Consider the following 20007-nt stretch of genomic DNA (forward strand, 5'->3'; position numbering starts at 1 on the left):
TGTGAGGTGATGGTTGTTGTAATGTGTGGGGTGATGTATTGGGTGTGTGGTGTTTTGTGTATGGATGGTGTATGAGTGATGGTGTTGTATGCCTCTGGATGCTGGTGTTGTCTTAGCTTTTCTGTCTCTCTGCTTCTTCCAAAAATGTTGTTGTAAGGGGTTGTGGGTAATGTGGGTGAGTGTTTTATAATGGTGTGAGTGTGTGGGTGTGGTTTGCATATGTATGTCAGGTGTGTATAGTTTGAATTGCCCAATGTGGTTGTGTTTTGTAAGTGTTTGTGTATATTGAGCCTGGCAGTGTGTACCGCCAATGGATTACCACTGTTGAAAGACCGCCGTGTTTATTCGTGGGTCATGATAATGTGGGCGTATTCCTGTTGCAGTAACAGTGTGGGTTTTGGTACCGCCAGTTTATCACTGACCTTTGGTGTGGCGGTCTTGTGTGGGTGTCTGTATAGTGGAGGATTTCTAATTGTGGGTCATAATACCCATAGCGGATTTCCGCTGCGGACACGGTATATTGGCGGTCGTCGGCATGGCAGTCAGCGGGATTTTCCGCCAGGGTTGTAATGAGGGCCAAAGTGTCAGTGCATGATTTTGGCCAATATATACAAAACTTCCCCTACATGTAATGCATCAATGCTAATTTTTCTTGTGTCTTAATTGCAGTGTAAACATAATCATTCTTGTAAGTACATTTCTCTAAACCTTTTTCTAATTTCGGCTTTAATGCTGTTCTCCTATCATCAGTATGCTCTTAGAAGCTCTTCTCTAAAGGTGTCAGAAAGCATGTCAAATTATTTTTATGAGCATATGCAGTTCCAAATGTTAGTGTAGGCTCAAAGAAGCCTCTAACCAATACTATGTTGTGATCCTTAGTTACTCTACTCAAATACCTAATAATACGAACAAACGAGAACACTACGTCGTAGTTAGAGTAAAAATATTGGCTATACTCCTGGTTATAGAATCTTGTTAGTAACAGATTACAATTTATCCCATAGGTTAGTGGAAGACTATGATACGTAACTCCTTCCTAAAATGATGAAGGAATTTGCGTACACACAAGACAATCCTTTGAATCCATCGTCTCAACATACTCACTCAATAAGCGATAGAAGATGTTAGAGGAAAGTTCTCCTTGAGCATTAGTGTAATTGTGCAAATATTTCTCATCTGACTTAAACTTCTCCAAAGCCGTTAATGTAGTAGTCTCAAAAGCAGTAGTATGATTTGCTCCTTTCACATCAAGAACAGACATTCCCACAATCACTACTATGAACAAAATCCCACACATAATTGCCAATCCAATGCTCATATATTTGCAGCACTTAGTATCCATAATCTGATTATTGAACTCAACCAGGATCTGTAAAGAATCAGAAAGCAGAAGTAACTTTTAAACGTGCAGCAAAAATCAAAAATAAACAATTCTTCTTTCATCAGTTCGGTTTCACATCCAGGAACCCTTATCCTTGTCAATATTGATTAGCAGCTTGTCACATCCATTTTTAAAATGTCAAATCAGGTTATCAGTGTGTTTTCCAGTTGGCTTTCGACAGTCTTTTTCTCAAAGTAATTCTTAGATAATTTTCAACAACTCATTTCCTCTGCTTATCCTTAGGTTCCATCAAAATATTGACTCAGAACTTCCCTATCAAAACAAAAAGACATAAACTTGTGCTGCCATTTATTTGTAGCTGCGTGGGCCCATTCAGTACCTGCGTATCTTCGACTTGCTATTCTCTTTCTTTTCAACTTTTGATCACCACTCAACTCTCCTTCACTTAATTCTTCTTTTCTTGTAGTATCTACCTATTCCTCTATTGTCTGATCAATAACCACTTTCTTTCTTTTCTCTACTTGTGACTCAGGTCAATTATCTCCTTTCCTCAAACCTTCTGTCAATATTCTCTTCAAAATTGGACTTGTCTCTTTCTCCTTCTCTATGGTGTTTTCTCTTGATGGACCTGCAACGGGCTCAGGGGGAGTTAGATCAGTTTGACTTTGATCCAGCTCAACTCCCTCCCCTCCTTTGTGTGGCACTTGCTCTGCTTGTTTCTCAGAATCGTCTACTTCTGGGAGAACCCCTGCTGTGCTTGGCTCTCCTGCTGCTTCTGTCTAGATTGATTCTCCAGCATCCTCCTGTAAATCTTCACCTTCGTCTCTTACAGGGGTGATAGAACCATCTTCCACAAGCTCTTGGGCAATTTCAGGCTCTCTCTGTTCCTTTTCTGGTTCAGGTGCTTCAACTTGCTTCGCAGTTGTTGGTGCTCTAAACAATGCTTCTTGATGATCTAGTGGACATGTCACTTTCTTTGTGTGACTCATGTGAATCCAGTTCAGAAGTCCTGCACACTTTACAGCTGTCGTAGTCGTCAAGATCACCTGGTAAGGTCCTCTCCAACGTGGCTCCATACACGTCTTGCGAACATGTTTGTGGACAACAACCCAATCGCCAGCTCTCAGGTTATGCCCAGGATCGTGTATTGTTGGCTGTGTGGCGGCCTTCACCTGCTGAGAGAAAGAGCGAACCACTTCAGCCAGACCCTTGCAGTAGTCCAACACCATATCATCTGTAATATTGACAAGTGCATTGGCTGGTACTGCTGGTAATTTCATTGCCCTGCCCATAAGAATCTCGTGGGGAGACAGTCCTATCTTCCTGGCGGGTATATTTCTTATTGACATCAGCACCAAAGGCATTGTATCTGGCTATTTCAGATTCGTGGCTGCACACAACTTGGCAATTCTTGATTTGAAAGTACCATTCATCTGCTCTACTAGTCCTGATGCTTCAGGGCGATAGCTACAATGCACCTTCTGCTCAATGTTTAGTGCTGCACACAAAAGTTAAATCACCTCGTTATTGAAGTGTGTTCCCCTATCTGACTCTAAAGAGATCGGAAATCCGAAACGTGGTATCAACTCTCTAAGCAATAGCTTTGCAACTGTGAGGCTATCATTCGTTCATGTAGGGTACGCTTCAATCCAATGAGTAAAAGTGCACACAATCACCAACACATATTTCAGACCTCCGCATGCAGGTATCTCAATGAAAGCCAATTGCATACTCCTGAATGGACCTCCTGCTCTTCCAGTGGGGCTCAAGTTTACCACTGTCCCTTTCCCCGCATTTAACTGCTGACAAATAACACAGCAATGACATACTGCTTCAGTGGCTTGTCTAAACTTGGGGTTAAACCAATCAATTTTGAACCAACGAACCATGGCATCCCTGCCAATGTGCGCCTGACTATTGTAGTATCTTGCCATTTGTGATAACAAACTATTTGCCAGAACCATTTGACCCTCTTCTGATACCTATAGCTCATCCTGTCTCTGCATGCATTTCATTTTTAGCCATGATCTTTTCTCCTCCTTATCAACATTACTTCGTAAAGTTTTCAACTCTTCCATTCTGTCAATCATCTTTAATGCATAACTTATACATGTGGTGTCTTCCTCTGCATTTTACCATCGCAATTTCTTCAGGCGATTGTATTGCATTCAACAATTCTTTCATTCTTTCGCCATTTCTCAGTGGTGAACCAGTGGCGGTCAGAAAACCTCTTTACGACCACAATTGACCAACATCATGAACATATCCAAATCCCTATTGGCTATCTGTGTAGATAGTGAGTCTTAATCTTGAAGACACATGGCACGCTCTAGTAAGCGCAACCAGTTCTGGTACTTGTGCGGAATATACCCCTCAAAGCCAAGAAGGTTCTAAAGTACCTGTAATTGTGCACACCGCATAACCTGCCCCCAAGGTCCATGTACCATCTCTGAGACATGAAACATCAACAAAGACAATTTTATCATTTTCTTCCAATCAAGTATCTCTGATGTCAGGTCTTGGTTTAGTGCACAACTTAGTTATCTCGAGACAATCGTGCTCAATGTCTTCCTCCTTTTAATTTCAACAGTATTACTTGGAAGAAAATTTTCCTGATTCAGCACTATACATCTTTTCAATGTTACATTTGGAGCCCCTAAAATGCTCGTCTCATACCTTGTCAGTCCAGCACCAGTCAAATAATGTGTTGCCACCCATGTCAGTAAAATCGTAACCGAGTGAGGGACCATTACCGTCAGGGGGTATCCCATCACTACTCCCTCACATTGTGAAAGGCTTTGACCAACTGCAGCAACTGCACGCAAACAACCCACTAAGGCTGTTGCAACTGGGTCCAAGCTAGCTGAAAAATATGCTACTGGGTGATAAGCACCTCCATGGACCTGTGTCAAGACAGACAAAGAACTAGCATCACGTTCATGACAAAACAATGTGAATGGCTTTGTTTAGTCAGGCATACCCAAAGCTGGAGCTCTGCCCAAACTCTCAACTCAGTGAATGCTTTCATCTGTTCTTGGTCTAATGATATGGGATCAGTGACATCCTTATGTATCAGTCTCTGCAATGGCTTTGAAGTCTCAGCAAAATTTGGAATCCTCTGATGACAATAACCCACCATTCCCAGAAACATTGTGAAATCTCTCTGTGAAGTCAGGGGACTTCTCTGCAATATCATTGTGATCCTTTCTCTGGAAATCTTCCATGACCCTTTCTCAATTTGATGACCCAAATATTTCACTACTCTCTGGCAGTACTGCACCTTCAATGGTGACACTTTATGGCCAAACTTTCCAAAATGATTCAACAGGGCAATTGAGTTGTGCTTACACTCGTCCCTTGTTTTGGATGCAATCAGCAAGTCATCAATGTACTGTAACAGAGTTGATTGAAACAGCAATTCTAATGACTTCATGTTCTTTTCTGGATCTGGTTAAACAATGACGGTGACTCTGTGTACCCTTGAGGAATTCTGCACCAACTATAGACTGTGTTTAAGAATTTGAAAGTAAAGAGAAACTGACTATCCTCATGAAGAGGCACAGAAAAGAAAGCCTGCGACAAGTCAACCACTGTGAACCATTCTGCATCGCATGGAATCTGGAACATTATTACTGCTGGATTTGGCACCGTGAGACAACATTTGACCACCATGTCATTTACCTTCCTCAAATCCTGCACAATTCGCACCTTTCCACACGCCTTTTTCAAACTCATTATCAGTGGATTACATGCGGTGCTTAGCACTTCTTTCAAACTCCCTGCTTCACAAAATCATCAACTATTTATGCCACTTTCATCAAAACATCGTGTGGCATATTATACTGTGGATGCTGCAGAAACACTACATCCAGCTTCAAAGTAACCTTAGACGGCTCCACTCCGTGGATCAACCCCACTTCTTTACCTGATAGATCCCACACATTTTCCTGTACTGTTCCCTACAAATCTGAATGAAGCTCTTTTACTGTAAACATTGGGAAAAGCTCAATCAATTGGTACTCTTCAGTGGTAGTGTAATTTTCATTTTCTGAAGTTAGTTCTTCTTCATCATCGTTATTTGTCTGAATCTCTATTCCAGCAGTTGAGCAAGAGAATGAACATTTAGGCCCTCATTACAACCCTGGCGGTCCTTGTAAGAAAGTCCTCCTTTTTGCCCTGGTCACCCCCACACTTTATGGACAGGTACTGGTGGTTACTGACTCTTGGCTGTGCCCTGGGTACTGCTTACCAGTCCCAGGGCCAGTGCTCTGTGTAAAGTGGATATGCAAGTTAGGCTAATTATAATTGGCTAAGTTAACCTACCTATAAGTCCCTAGTATATGGTAGGGCATGTAGGTTTAGGGACCACATCATAGATAGTGCACCCATAGGTGCACTGCTGGGGTGCCCAGTGTCATTTTAAAGGCAGGCCTGCCTTGCTGGCTGCTTTTAAATGAAAGTTATATGCAAATTCGACATTGGAATTAAAAGTAGTTCCAAAGTCTTAAACTGCCTTATTCTTACATATAAGTCACCCCTAAGGTGTGCCCCTAGGGCTGGGGGCCATGTAACTATAAGCAGGGACCTTATAAAAGCAGTTTTTTAAGCCCTGGTGAGGTTAAAACAGCCAAATGCGTTTAACCCTCATTGTAGTGAATGGCCTTCATAGGCTAGCATGGGTAGACTTTATTTTAATTTTTAAAGTCCCCTTAAGTAATGGATACCAAGAGTTTGGTATCAAATTAATTGTTATAATAAATCCCACAACTTCCAGTTGTGGGATTTAATACAACTTGTTCAGGTAAAGAGTTTTAAACTTTACCTAAAAAGTTTCCAATTTTAGCCCTGCTTTTTTTTTGCTACTGTGCTCTGATTGGCCTGCCTTTGGCAGCCTGACCAGGCTGCATAATGAGGTGTGAAGTGGCCTGGCTTCACACAAAGAGATGTGCCTGTGGGAGGGAATTTCCCATCAGCAGATGGTGAGGCAGGAAGGGGGAAGGCTGCCAAACTGGTCTTCAAAGACAGAGAAGGACATTTGCAACAACCCAGCAACACCCCCACATCCTGAAACCCCAGACAACTAGGTGCCCCCTTGATTAGATTAGAAGAGGGCAGGAGAGAGGTGTGTTTATGATTTTTAGCCACACCAGTGGGTGGGCTCAGCCAGTTGTAACCTCCAAAAATCAGATTCAGCCATGATGGATTTTTGAAGAATGTTGCCTCCCGGGATTGATTTTTGCCACACTTCCCAGGAAGTGGTCATCACAGGGGGAAGGACCCTGCACCTGATTGGAGAATCAGGACCCCCCTGTTTTTCACCCAGGAGCAAGGATAAAACTGGCAGACCTGCAGATCCCCATCAGATTCCAACAAGGAAGAACCAAAGGAGAAGAAGGACTGCCCTGCTGGACCCCTGGCCTGCACCTGGAACCTGCACTCAGAAGGACTGCACTAGCTGCACACTTGGGCTTCACCACAAGAAGGACTTTGCCTGGCTTGAACTGGTTCAAGGAGGGACTCCCTGTTTGCTACGGGTGAAAAACTGCTAACCAGAGTCCCCTGCACCAACTCCTGAAGAAATCAACCAGCTGGCCACTGCCCAGTGGCCAAAAAGGAGTTTGAGCTAGGTGCATTCTGGGAGTTGTAGTCCTCACCCCCAAGGATCATCTCAGAGATTCTGGACCCTTGGGGTGAGCTGTGGACCCCAAAAGAACCTTAAAAGGACATCTGGAAGAAGCCCCAGAAGTTTGAAGAAGTTTTGAGAACTTTTGAAAAAAAGCTCCATAGAGGGACCGACCCTCCGCGGCAACTCTAGCCGGCTTGCCTCAACCGCGACCCGGCCTGATTTTCAGGTTCATCCCAGTAAAGAAAATCTCCAAAAAAGAGACTGAGTCCGAAGGTAAAAAGTTGACCGGGACCTCCCAGCCAGCGTATTTCAAGAAGGGTGCCAGGGACGTCGGATCAAGATCCAGGTTTACCCCGGTCAAAGGATTTTCACCTCGAAAAAACGACTAAGTCCGAAGGTAAAAATCTCCACCGAGGATTCCCGCGATGCGTGTCCGGAGAAGGGCTCCAGGAGGTCGGATTGGACTGGCAGGTTCGTCCAGCTGAAGAAAATCTTCAGAAAAACGACTAAGTGTGAAGGTAAACTTTTGACCGAGGCCTCCCGCGGCCTGTAGCCGAGCCGGGCTCCATTGCGGTCGGCCTGAAACTTTGACTTTGCCCCGGTCGAGGTGCAACCAGATGACCCGATTGGCGCTTTGTGTTTCCGGTTCCCCTTATCCGATTGTATTCGTTTTTGTGTAATTTTAAAGATAAAAATGTAATCTATTTTTATAAATTGGTTTTGGATTTTTAAACTGTTTCCTGTGTTTTATTTAATTACTATTTTGTGATATTTGAATGCTTTACACTCTGTCTCCTAAGTTAAGCCTTGTCGCTGTTGCCAAGCTACCAAGGGTTGAGCTGGGTTTAATTTGATGAGACCTAACTGGACCTAAGTGGAGGTTAGTGGCCCATTGCTAAGTGTAGGTACCTACCTGCCCTCACCAATAACCCATTTTCCAACATTGTTGGTGCGCAGCGGTGGGATCCTGCACTTGTGTTCAGTATTACATTACAGTTTTAAGTAAAACAAATTAAAAATCCTTTAAATTGTCCTAGTGCAAAAAAAAGTTTTCATTTTTATTTTGGATTAATTTCAATTATTGAATTTTTGTGATTTTTCGAAATTCTTATTTCCAATTTTTGCAAAACGTTTGTGTTGACACAAAACTAGGGAACCATGGAGCTTGAACTGGCTAGCCTACCCACACTGACAATAGTTCAGCTTAGGTGGTTGTGTACTGAAAGAGGATTGCCTGCAACCACTGACCTCAGGAAGCATGTCCTGATCAAATCCATGATAGCATGGGCTGAGGCCCAAGAGGTATACCCAAAGGAAGCTCCAGAGGAGGGATAAGTAGGAGAGGATGCCAGCTCTCACCACTCAGGGGAGGGAGGGCATCTGAACCTAAGTGAGGATGAGGAAGACCGGTCCTCATTATATACAGTCACTAGGGGCAGACCCAAAGCTAGTTGGAGGAAGAGGGTCCCTTCGGTAGGAGAGAACCTGTCCCTCAGGGAAAGAGAGCTGGAGACCCAGCTCGCATTCATAGCTTTGGAGGCAGAGAAGCTGGCCCTAGAAAAGAAAAAGTAGGCAAGGGAAGAGAAAAGAGATGATGGCAGCGACAAAGAAGCTGAGGTGTCCATGGGTGGGGGGTTTTCCCCAGATTACCCAAGAGGGTGGTTCCTGCCTATGTAGAGGGGGGATGATATAGATAAGTGGCTGGGGGCCTTTGAGAGGGCCCTCCAGATAAGGAGAGTCAAGCCTCAGTACTGGGGTTCACTTCTTTGGGAGTTGTTTTCCAAATCTGGGAGGGATAGGCTCCTAACCTTGAGGGAGGAGGAGGCAGACTCATACCCCAGTATGAAGAGATGCTTGACTAAAAAGTTTTGTCTGGCCCCAGAGCAGTATAGGCTCCAGTTTAGGGACACCAAAAAGACAAGCACCCAGTCATGGGTGGACTTTGTGGACATTTCAGTAAAAGCACTAGAGGGCTAGACACAGGGAAACAAGGTCATTACCTTTGAGGGGCTGTACAATTTGATTATGAGGGAGCACCTTCTAACCAATTGTGTCCAAGATAAGCTCTGCCAATATCTAGTTGACTCTAAGTTGACCAACCCCAGAGAGCTCGGGGAGGCAGCAGATGACTGGTTAAGAACTAGGGTTAACCAGAGACCCCCAGGGGGTGATCAGAAAAAGGGAGGACATGGTTCTTCTCAGGGGAAGAACCAAGGGAAAGATGATAAAAAGCCCAAAGAGTCCTCACAAGAGTCCCCAAAAACTTCTCAGGGTGGGGGAGCCCCGAGCCATTCCACTACTAAGGGGAAAGGGTATCATGGGAAGAATTATGATCCTGTTAAAGCAGGAAAGATTCAGGAGCTTGCTAAGGCCGGCAAGTGTTTTGAGTGTCATCAACCTGGACACAAAAGAGGAGATGCTATCTGCTCCAAGAAGCCCCCCACTGGTGGGCAATCCCAGGGGATTGCTAGTGTAGGGTTGGGGGTGGAAGTTGGCCCAGGGCTGGGATCAGGGTACACAGAGGTCACCTTAGTATCCGTGGTGGGGTGGACATTGTAACTATGGCCACCTTACCTCCCAGCATGGAGAGGTATAGGCAGAGGCCTAAAGTCAATGGGACTGAGGTGGAAGCTCTGAGAGATACAGGAGCCAGTGTGACAATGGTCACCGAGAAGCTGGTTTCTCCAGAACAGGTCCTACCTGGTGTCTTCCACCAAGTGACTTATGCAGATAGCAGAACCAAACTCCATCCCATGGCCAGGGTGAGCCTGGAATGGGGAGGTGTGACTGGCCCTAAGAAGGTAGCTGTAGCTCTTGCCCTCCCAGTAGAGTGTCTGCTGGGAAATGATCTTGAAGCATCTGTATGGTCAGAGGTGGAGAGAAGGGTCCATGCACAGATGCTGGACCTCCCTGATTGGGTGTGTGCTGTGACCAGGTCACAGGCAGCACAACAGGGAAGTGCTGGACACTTGGACACTGGAACAATGGGCCAAGCCTCCAAGAAGAAGAGAAAGGGCACTGGGTCTGGCTTGCCAGCCCCTACAAGTCCAGAGGATCAGGAGGAATCCAAACCTGAGGGGGAGGATCTGACCTCTCATGGAGGGCAACTTCCCCTTCAAGCTCTGCCTGACTTGGCAGAACTGCAAGGGGCAAGTGGGCCCACCAGAGAAGAGTTGTGCCAGGGACAAATCGGGTGTCCCACTCTTGAGGGCCTAAGGCAGACTGCTGCCAGGCAAGAACAAGGGGATACCAGTGGGACCCACAAGGTTTACTGGGAAGATGGAGTTCTCTACACTGAGGCAACAGACCCCAAACTAAGGGCAACTAGGAGAGTAGTGGTACCCCAGAAGTTTAGAGAATTCCTCCTTACTTTAAGCCATGATATTCCCTTAGCTGGACATTTGGGACAGACCAAGACCTGGACCATTTTTATTGGCCCCAAATATCAGAAAAAGTCAAGGAGTTTTGCAGCTCCTGTATCACCTGCCAAGCCAGTGGCAAGGCAGGGGCCAAGCCAAAGGCTCCCTTGATACCACTGCCAGTGGTTGGGACTCCCTTTGAGAGGGTGGGGATTGACATTATTTGTCCCCTAGACCCACTAACTGCCTCAGGTAATAGATACATTTTGGTGGTTGTGGACCATGCCGCCAGGTACCCTGAGGCAATACCCCTCCGGACAGACTCTGTTCCCACAGTGGCTAGGGCCCTACTTGGTGTGTTCACCAGAGTAGGATTCCCAAAGGAGGTGGTCTCAGATAGGGGCACAAAATGTATGTCTGCCTATCTGAAACCCATGTGGGATGAGTGTGGTGTTACTTATAAGTTCACCACCCCTATCATCCACAGACCAATGGTCTGGTGGAAAGATTTAATAAGACCCTGAAGGGCATGATCATGGGCTCATCTGACAAACTCAGGAGGAGATGGGATGTTCTCCTCCCATGCCTGCTGTTTGCCTACAGAGAGGTGCCACAGAAGGGGGTTGGATTCAGCCCCTTTGAGTTACTGTTTGGGCACCCTGTAAGAGGTCCATTGTGCTTGGTGAGAAAGTCTTGGGAGAAGCTTCTCAGAGAGTCCAAGGAGAATGTCCTAGATTATGTGCTGGGCCTGCGGTCACGTATGGCTGAGTACATGAAGAACGCAAGCAGAAACCTGGAGGCCAGCCAGGAGCTCATGAAGCTCTGGCATGATCAGAAGGCTACCATGCCTGAATATCACCCAGGACAGCTGGTGTGGGTTTTGGAGTCCCTGGCTCCTAGGGAACTTCAGGCCAAATTGACTATCCAATTCTGGAGAAAAAAGGGTGAGGTCACCTACTTGGTGGACCTTGGCACCCCCAGCAATCCTCATAGGATCCTGCATGTTAACAGGTTGAAACCCCACCAAGACAGGGCAGACATGACCATGCTGATGGTCACTGACGAAGGGAAGGAGAAGGAGAGTGAACCTCTGCCAGACCTCCTGTCCTCAAATGCACATGATGGGTCAGAGGAGGGAGTGGTACTCTCTCCCAAGTTGACAGACCAGCAACAAAAAGACTGCAGACAAGTTTTGGAGCAGTTTGCTAGCCTGTTCTCCCTGACCCTGGACTCACCAATTGGTGTGTCCATGACGTTTACACTGGTGACAGCTTGCCTGTCAAGAACAATCTGTACAGGCTGTCGGACCAGGTCAAGGCCAATATCAAAGCTGAAGTGGCTAAGATGTTGGAGCTCAAGGTAATTGAGCCCTCTGACAATCCTTGGTCCAGTCCAGTGGTACTGGTGCCCAAACCTAATCCCCAAGTTGGGAAGAAGGAATTGAGATTGTGTGTGGACTACAGAGGTCTAAATGCAGTCACTAGGACTGATGCTCACCCCATACATGGAGCTGATGAGCTCATTGATAGGTTGGGGGCTGCCAAATTCCTGAGCACGTTTGATCTGACCTCAGGATACTGGCAGATTGCCTTAAGTCCAGGAGCCAAGGAGAGGTCAGCATTTTCCACACGAGAGGGCCACTTTCAGTTCAAGGTGATGCCCTTTGGCCTGAAAAATGCTCCTGCCACCTTCCAACGGTTGGTGAATAGAGTCCTGTCTGGATTGGAATCTTTCAGTGCAGCTTATCTGGATGATATAGCTGTATTTAGTTCCACCTGGTCTGGGAGGACCACCTGGTCCACCTGAAGGAAGTGCTTCAGGCCCTTCTTCAAGCAGGCCTGATTATCAAGGCAAGCAAGTGCCAGATAGGGCAAAGCTCAGTTGTGTACCTGGGCCACCATGTTGGTGGAGGGCAGGTACAACCTCTCCAGCCCTAGATCCAGACTATCCTGGATTGGGAGGCTCCTAAAACCCAGACTCAGGTCAGGGCCTTTCTTGGCCTGGCTGGGTACTACAGGAGGTTTGTTCAGAATTATGGGCCGTAGTGGCCCCTCTGACTGAGCTTACCTCCAATTAAAAACCCAAGAAGGTCATTTGGACTCCAGAGTGTCAGAAAGCTTTTGACACCCTAAAACAGGCTATGTGTTCAGCACCAGTGTTACTGGCCCCTGACTATAGCAAGGAGTTTATAGTGCAAACAGATGCTTCAGAGGAAGGGATTGGCGCAGTGTTAGCACGAGTTAATGAAGCAGGCCAAGATAAAACAGTTGCCTTCATCAGCAGGTGACTACTCCCCAGAGAGAAAAGATGGAGTGCCATTGAGAAGGAGGCCTTTGCTGTGGTCTGGTCCCCGAAGAAGTTGAGGCCATACTTGTTTGGCACCCACTTCCGTGTACAAACTGACCATAGACCTCTCAGATGGTTAAGGCACATGAGGGGGGGGAGAACCCAAAACTGTTAAGGTGGTCCATTTCCCTACAGGGGATGGACTTCACAGTGGAGCACAGACCTGAAACTCCCCATGCCAATGCAGATGGCCTTTCCAGGTTTTTCCACATAGCTGATGAGGACTACCAGGGTGTAGGTTAGTACCCATCACCTTTCATCTGGGGGGGAGGCAGTGTAGGAAAGTCCTCCTTTTTGCCCTGGTCACCCCCATACTTTTTCGACAGGTACTGGTGGTTACTGACTCTTGGCTGTGCCCGGGGTACTGCTTACCAGTCCCAGGGCCAGTGCTCTGTGTAAAGTGGATATGCAAATTAGGCTAATTATAATTGGCTAAGTTAACCTACCTATAAGTCCCTAGTATATGGTAGGGCATGTAGGTTTAAGGACCACAGCATAGGTAGAGCATCCATAGGTGCACTGCTGGGGTGCCCAGTGTTATTTTAAAGGCAGGCCTGCCTTCCTGGCTGCTTTTAAATTAAAGTTATATGCAAATTCGACTTTGGAATTAAAAGTTGTTCCAAAGTCTTAAACTGCCTTATTCTTACATATATGTCACCCGAAGGTGTGCCCTATGTTCCCCTAGGGCTGGGTGCCATGTAAATATAAGCAGGGACCTTATACAAATATTTTTATAAGCCCTGGTGAAGTAAAACAGCCAAATTATTTTTTCCCTCATTGTAGTGAAAGGTCTCCATAGGCTAGAATGGGGAGACTTTATTTTAATTTTTAAAGTCCCCTTAAGTAACTGATACCAGAAGTTTGGTATGAAATTAATTGTTATAATAAATCCCTCAACTTCCACTTGTGGGATTTAATATAAGTTGTTCAGGTAAAGAGTTTTAAACTTTACCTAAAAAGTTGCCAACTTCAGCCCTGCAGTGTTTTTGCTGCTGTGCTCTGATTGGCCAGCCTTTGGCAGCCTGGCCAGGCTGCCTTGATGAGGTGTGAAGTGGCCTGTCTTCACACAAAGAGATGTGCCTGTGGGAGGGAGTTTCCCCTCAGCAGATGGTGAGGCAGGAAGGGGGAGGGCTGCCAAACTGTTCTTCAAACGCAGAGAAGGACATTTGGAACCACCCAGCAACACCCCCACATCCTGCAACCCCAGACAACTAGGTGCCCCCTTGATTAGATTATGAGAGGGCAGGAGAGGGGTGTGTTTATGATTTTTAGCCACACCAGTGGGTGGGCTCAGTCAGATGTAACCTCCAAAAATCAGATTCAGCCATGATGGATTTTTGGAGAATGTTGCCTCCTGGGATAGTTTTTTGCCACACTTCCCAGGAAGTGGTCATCACAGGGGGAAGGACTCTGCACCTGATTGGAGAATCAGGACCCCCCTGTTTTTCACCCAGGAGCAAGGATAAAACTGGCAGACCTGCACCCACACCTCAGATCCCCATCAGATTCCAGCAAGGAAGAACCAAAGGAGAAGAAGGACTGCCCGGCAGGACCCCTGGCCTGCACATGGAACCTGCTCTCAGAAGGACTGCACTAGCTGCACACTTGGGCTTCACCACAAGAAGGACTTTGCCTGGCTTCAACTGGTTCAAGGAGGGACTCCCTGTTTGCTACGGGTGAAAAACTGCTAACCAGAGACCCCTGCACCAACTCCTGAAGAAATCAACCAGCTGGCAACTGCCCAGTGGCCAAAAAGGAGTTTGCGCCAGGTGCATTCTGGGAGTTGTGATCCGCACCCCCAAGGACCATCTCAGAGCTTCTGGACCCTTGGGGTGAGCTCTGGACCCCAAAAGAACCTTAAGAGAACATCTGGGAGAAGCCCCAGAAGTTTTGAGAAGTTTTGAGAACTTTTGAAAAAAAGCTCCGCAGATGGGCCGACCTGCCGCGGCAACTCTAGCTGGCTTGCCTCAACCGCGACCCGGCCTGATTTGCAGGTTCGTCCTGGTAAAGAAAATCTCCAAAAAAGAGACTAAGGGGGTCATTCTGACCTCGGCGGTAAAAGGCCCTTACCGCCGGTCAGAAGACCGCCATCATACCGCCGCGGCCGCGGTAAACCGCCACGGTCATTCTGACCTCCAACTGCCAAACCGCCGAAAACCCGACATCCACGGAAGGCCGCCTCATCAGCGGGCAGCGAAAAACTGGAGATGACCAAACCTCCACCGCCACGCCAACACAAACACGCCCATGCCATTACGACCCACGAATCCACGCGGCGGTCTTTCAACCGCGGTATTCCATTGGCGGTACACACCGCCGCGGTCAAAATACACATATCCTTACAAAACACAGCCACATTGGACAATTCGAAATACACACACCTGATACACATACACACACCACCCCCACACACCCAATCCAATATAAAACACACACCCACATCACCCACAAACCCCCACATATCGAAATTCTGAGAGAAGGCACAATACACAGATAGAGAGCACAGGGAACGCAAACCACTACACACACAGGAACCCAACATCATCAACCACACCAACTCTACGCACACATCACCACACACCACCACTCACATCACCACAAACACCACCCCACACCTCATCCACACCACCCCATGGCACCCCCAAGACACCCCAGGTTTTCGGACCAAGAACTCAGGGTCATGGTGGAGGAAATAATAAGGGTAGAGCCCCAGCTCTTCGGCACACAGGTGCAACACACCACAATAGCCAGGAAGGCGGAGCTATGGCAAAGGATCGTCGACAGGGTCAACGCTGTGGGACAGCATCCCAGAAACCGGGAAGACATCCGAAAGCGCTGGAACGACCTACGGGGGAAGGTACGGTCGATGGTCTCAAGACACAACATCGCTGTGCAGAAGACTGGCGGCGGACCCCCACCCACTCCACCCGAATTCACAGCATGGGAGCAAGAGGTCTTGAACATCCTGCATCCTGCGGGCCTCGCTGGAGTAGGCAGAGGAATGGACTCTGGTAAGTCTAATCTCAACACCCCCCCCCCAACCACCAGCATGCCAACCCACACCCCCACCCTTACCCCCAACCCCCCAGCACACATCCTCCCTGCCAATGTCTCACCAGCCCAACCCCAAACCAAACCCTGAATGCCAACACAAACCATGGACACACATCACCTATGCATGACCACTGCACATACCCATCCCCCCCCACAAACCACCCTCACAACTCCTCCCACAAAGGAATGCCAGCACTGGGGGACAAGGGCACCCACAAATCGCACACCATGGAACACACAGAAGTAATAACCATACTCTTTTACCCCTGCAGGGCCCGAACGCCAACACACCGGCCAGGAGGGTCCAGATTTGTCCATCCCACCCCCAGAACAGGCCCCCAGTGAGGACAGCAGCTCTGTCGACCTAGAACCTGATGACCAGCCCGGACCATCGGGGACCTCTGGACAGTCGGTTCCCAACACACAGACACAGGCCACAGCAGACCTAACCCCCTCTGGGAATATCAGCACAGCTCCCACCCAGCGGGCCCATGCCTCTGTCTCCAGGACAGGTCAAGCAGCGGTGTGTCCGCCACTACAGGGCACCCAGGCTGACCCAACACCCCAACAACAACAGGGACCTGGGGGCAGTGGTAGTGGGCACACCGTCCAGGGGACAGAGGCCCAGGGAAACAGGGTAACTGGGAGGGCTGCAGTGCGACAGGGGGGGGAGGAGAGGCCCAGGGAACCGACTCTCCAAGAGGCCCTCACCACCATCATGGGAGCATACCACCGCTCCCAGGAGACGATGGCGACGGTACTGGCCAGGTTCCAGGAGATCCAGGCACAGCAGGAATAACGGTACATGGGGTTCAGAGAGGAGCTCAGGAACATCGTCCTGGCCCTCAACCAAATAATCACCACATTGCGGGACCATGTGGCACCCCAAAGGGCCCCTGTCACCAGCCTGGACCAGGAACAGCCTACCACCTCCGCCGGCGCAAGTGGACAGGAGGCCCCCACACAACGACAGGCCACCAGAACCCCACCTCCTGCTGAAGATCAACCACCCCGCAAGAGGAACCTGAGATCACAAAGGAAGACAGAGTAGGATGCCAAGACCCCCGCCAGCATAAGATACCCCCTGATGTCATCCCACTGTCCCACATTGTCACCCTGTCCAACCTTGAACTGCCCCTGCTCCATCCTTCCACAGGCATATGGACAATGCACCTGTGCGACTGAGAACTGGACTCTGCCATGGACATTACTCCACCCCCACCCATCACGGTTTTACTATCATGGACCTATATGTAGCACTTAAAATAAATCACTAATTGCACTTAAAAAACTCAGGAGTCTGCTTGTATTCTTAACAGATGTATTACACATAACGGTTCAAAAATGTTCAGTTACATTGTGATGACAACATACTAATGACAATAAGCTGTAGTCCATGGGCAAACAAAGCAGAAGTCACGCTGTGGGTCATACAGCTCTGAAAAGGGAAGGGAAAGTCACAATTAAGTGTAAAGGAACTGGGGGGAAACACAGAAAGTAGAGATGCAGGAGGCCTGAAGTAAATGTAAAATGGCGTGGGGGATTCTTACCTGTGTGCTACTGAAAATACTGTTGTATAACTGTGTCCCTGTTGTCCGTGTCGTCCCCGTCGTCTTCCTCCTCTTCACTCTCCACAAGCTCCACAGCTGCTACAGCACCACCATCTGGACCATCCTCCTGCAGGAAAGGCACCTGGCGTCGCAATGCAAGACTGTGAAGCATACAGCAGGCCACGATGATCTGGCACACCTTCTTTGGTGAGTACATTAGGGATCCACCTGTCATATGCAGGCACTTAAACCTGGCCTTCAGGAGGCCGAAGGTCCTTTCTATGATCCTCCTAGATCGCCCATGGGCCTCATTGTACCGTTCCTCTGCCCTGGTCCGGGGATTCCTCACTGGGGTCAGTAGCCACGGCAGGTTGGGGTAACCAGAGTCACCTATTAGCCACACACGCTGTCTCTGTAGCTGTTCCATCACATAAGGGATGCTGCTATTTCGCATAACATACGCGTCATGCACTGACCCAGGGAACTTGGCATTTACATGGGAGAAGTACTGGTCTGCCAAACAGACCACCTGCACATTCATAGAATGGTAATTTTTTCTGTTTCTGTACACCTGCTCATCGTCTTTTGGGGGGACCAAGGCCACATGGGTCCCATCAATGGCACCAATGATGTTGGGGATATGTCCAAGGGCATAGAAATCACCCTTCACAGTGGCCAAATCACCCTCCTCAGGGAAAACAATGTAGCTCCGCATGTATTTCGTCAGGGCAGACAACACTCTGGACAAAATCTTGGAAAACATAGGCTGAGACATCCCTGATGACATGGACACTGTTGTCTGAAAAGACCCACTTGCCAAAAAATTGAGGACTGACAGAACCTGCACCAGAGGGGGAATCCCTGTGGGTTGGCGGATGGGGACATCAGGTCTGGCTCCAGCTGGGCACACAGTTCATGTATAGTGGCTCTGTCAAGTCGGTATCGCAGTATTATATTACGTTCCTCCATTGTCGACAGGTCCACCAGCGGTCGGTACACGGGAGGACTCCTCCTTCTCCTTGCAAGTCCCAGCGGACGGTGCCTAGGAAGGACAACATGGAGTACAGAGTCAAGCAACCCACAGGTACGTAACTACAGCTTGTACAGTACACGAATCGCTATGCATTGAATGGCTTGTATGAGTGGCAATGCAAGGCCTAGGCCTGTGTGACGCAGTAGAAATTAAGCCATGTGGGCCCTTGAAATGGCGGCTGTCTGACCTGAGAAGTGTGACAGTGGGATGTGAGGTGAATGCGCTGGCGTGGCACACCGTGGCGGTAGGCGGTCGAAGACCGCGGCGCCAAGCCGCATTGGTTAACATTGAACCCTATGGGTTTCAGGAGCCAATGACGAGGTGCGCCGGCGGTCGCGGTACGCACCGCCGCGGTACGCACCGCCGCGGGCGTGACCGCCATTTTCTATCTGATTAATCACTCGAGACCTGATCATCCACAGGAGAGGACCTATACTGCAAGTGCTGCTGTGAACTCGGTCTGGAAGAGACAATGGCTGCTGCGACTGGGGAAAGGGCCCCTGCCTTCACTTCAGAAGAGTTGGAGAAACTTGTGGATGGGGTCCTGCCCCAGTATGCGCTACTCTACGGTCCTCCAGACCAACAGGTAAGTACACTGGGTGCACGATGAATGGGCTATGCCTGGGTTTTGGATGGTGGATGTAAGATGGTGGGGTGGGGAGAGAATGAGGAGTGCAAGGCACGACAGATGAGAGCATGTGCCACATGGCAAGGTTGGGGGGGGGGCAATCAAATCTAACATGCAGAGAATTAATGATATTTACTTTTCCACCCTGTACATGTCAAATAGGTCAGCGCCCATCAGAAACTCGACATTTGGCGTGCCATCGCCAAGGACGTCCGGGACCTGGGGGTCCACAACAGACGGGGCACCCACTGCCGAAAGAGGTGGGAGGACATCCACCGCGGGACCAGGAAGACCGCCGAGTCTCTGCTGGGGATGGCCTCCCAACGTAGGAGGGGTGCCAGCAGACAATTGACCCCCCTGATGTCCCGGATCCTGGCGGTGGCCTACCCCGATTTGGATGGGCGCGTGAGGACATCACAGCAGACACAAGGGGGTGAGTACCAGTACATTCAGCTATCTTTACATGCAGTGGAGGCGTCTGGGTGGGGGAGGAGGGCTGTGGGTGACATTAGGCCAGGGCGCTTTCTGTAGTGTAGTCCCCTCCTTTAGGCATGGCCCTGTGCCCCCACCCCCAACCTCAGTAGGGTGCCAAGTACAGCAATCGATGGTCCAGCATTACCCATGTGCGCATTTGTTGTCCATTGACCTGTTGGCCTAGTCACAAGTACTGAGGAGTGTACCCCGATTGCGCGGCGTAGTGCATGAGGCTACTGTATCTGTCCTCTCCGCCAACGGTGTTGACAATACATGCACTCAACATGTCTTTATGTCTCCCCCCACCCTTTTTCTTTATCTTCTTGTGCATGTGTGCATTAGCATCATCAGGCGGAGAAGAATTGGCATCGGAGCACGAGGGAGCTGCAACTCACAAGGCCCCGGTGGGCCATGGTACAGACACCGAGGTCACCAGTGATACGGAGGGCGAGGGGAGCACCACAACGGGGACCCGTGGTGACACCAGCGACACCGACACGTCCTCGGATGGGAGCTCCCTAGCGGTGGCGGCAAAATCCGTGCCCCCGCCTCAACAGGTACAGCCGCCACCCAGTGCACCAGCTCCGCCCTCCCA

The sequence above is a fragment of the Pleurodeles waltl genome, chromosome 2_2 (genome assembly GCF_031143425.1).
Source record: "Pleurodeles waltl isolate 20211129_DDA chromosome 2_2, aPleWal1.hap1.20221129, whole genome shotgun sequence".
Classification (NCBI taxonomy): Eukaryota; Metazoa; Chordata; class Amphibia; order Caudata; family Salamandridae; genus Pleurodeles; species Pleurodeles waltl.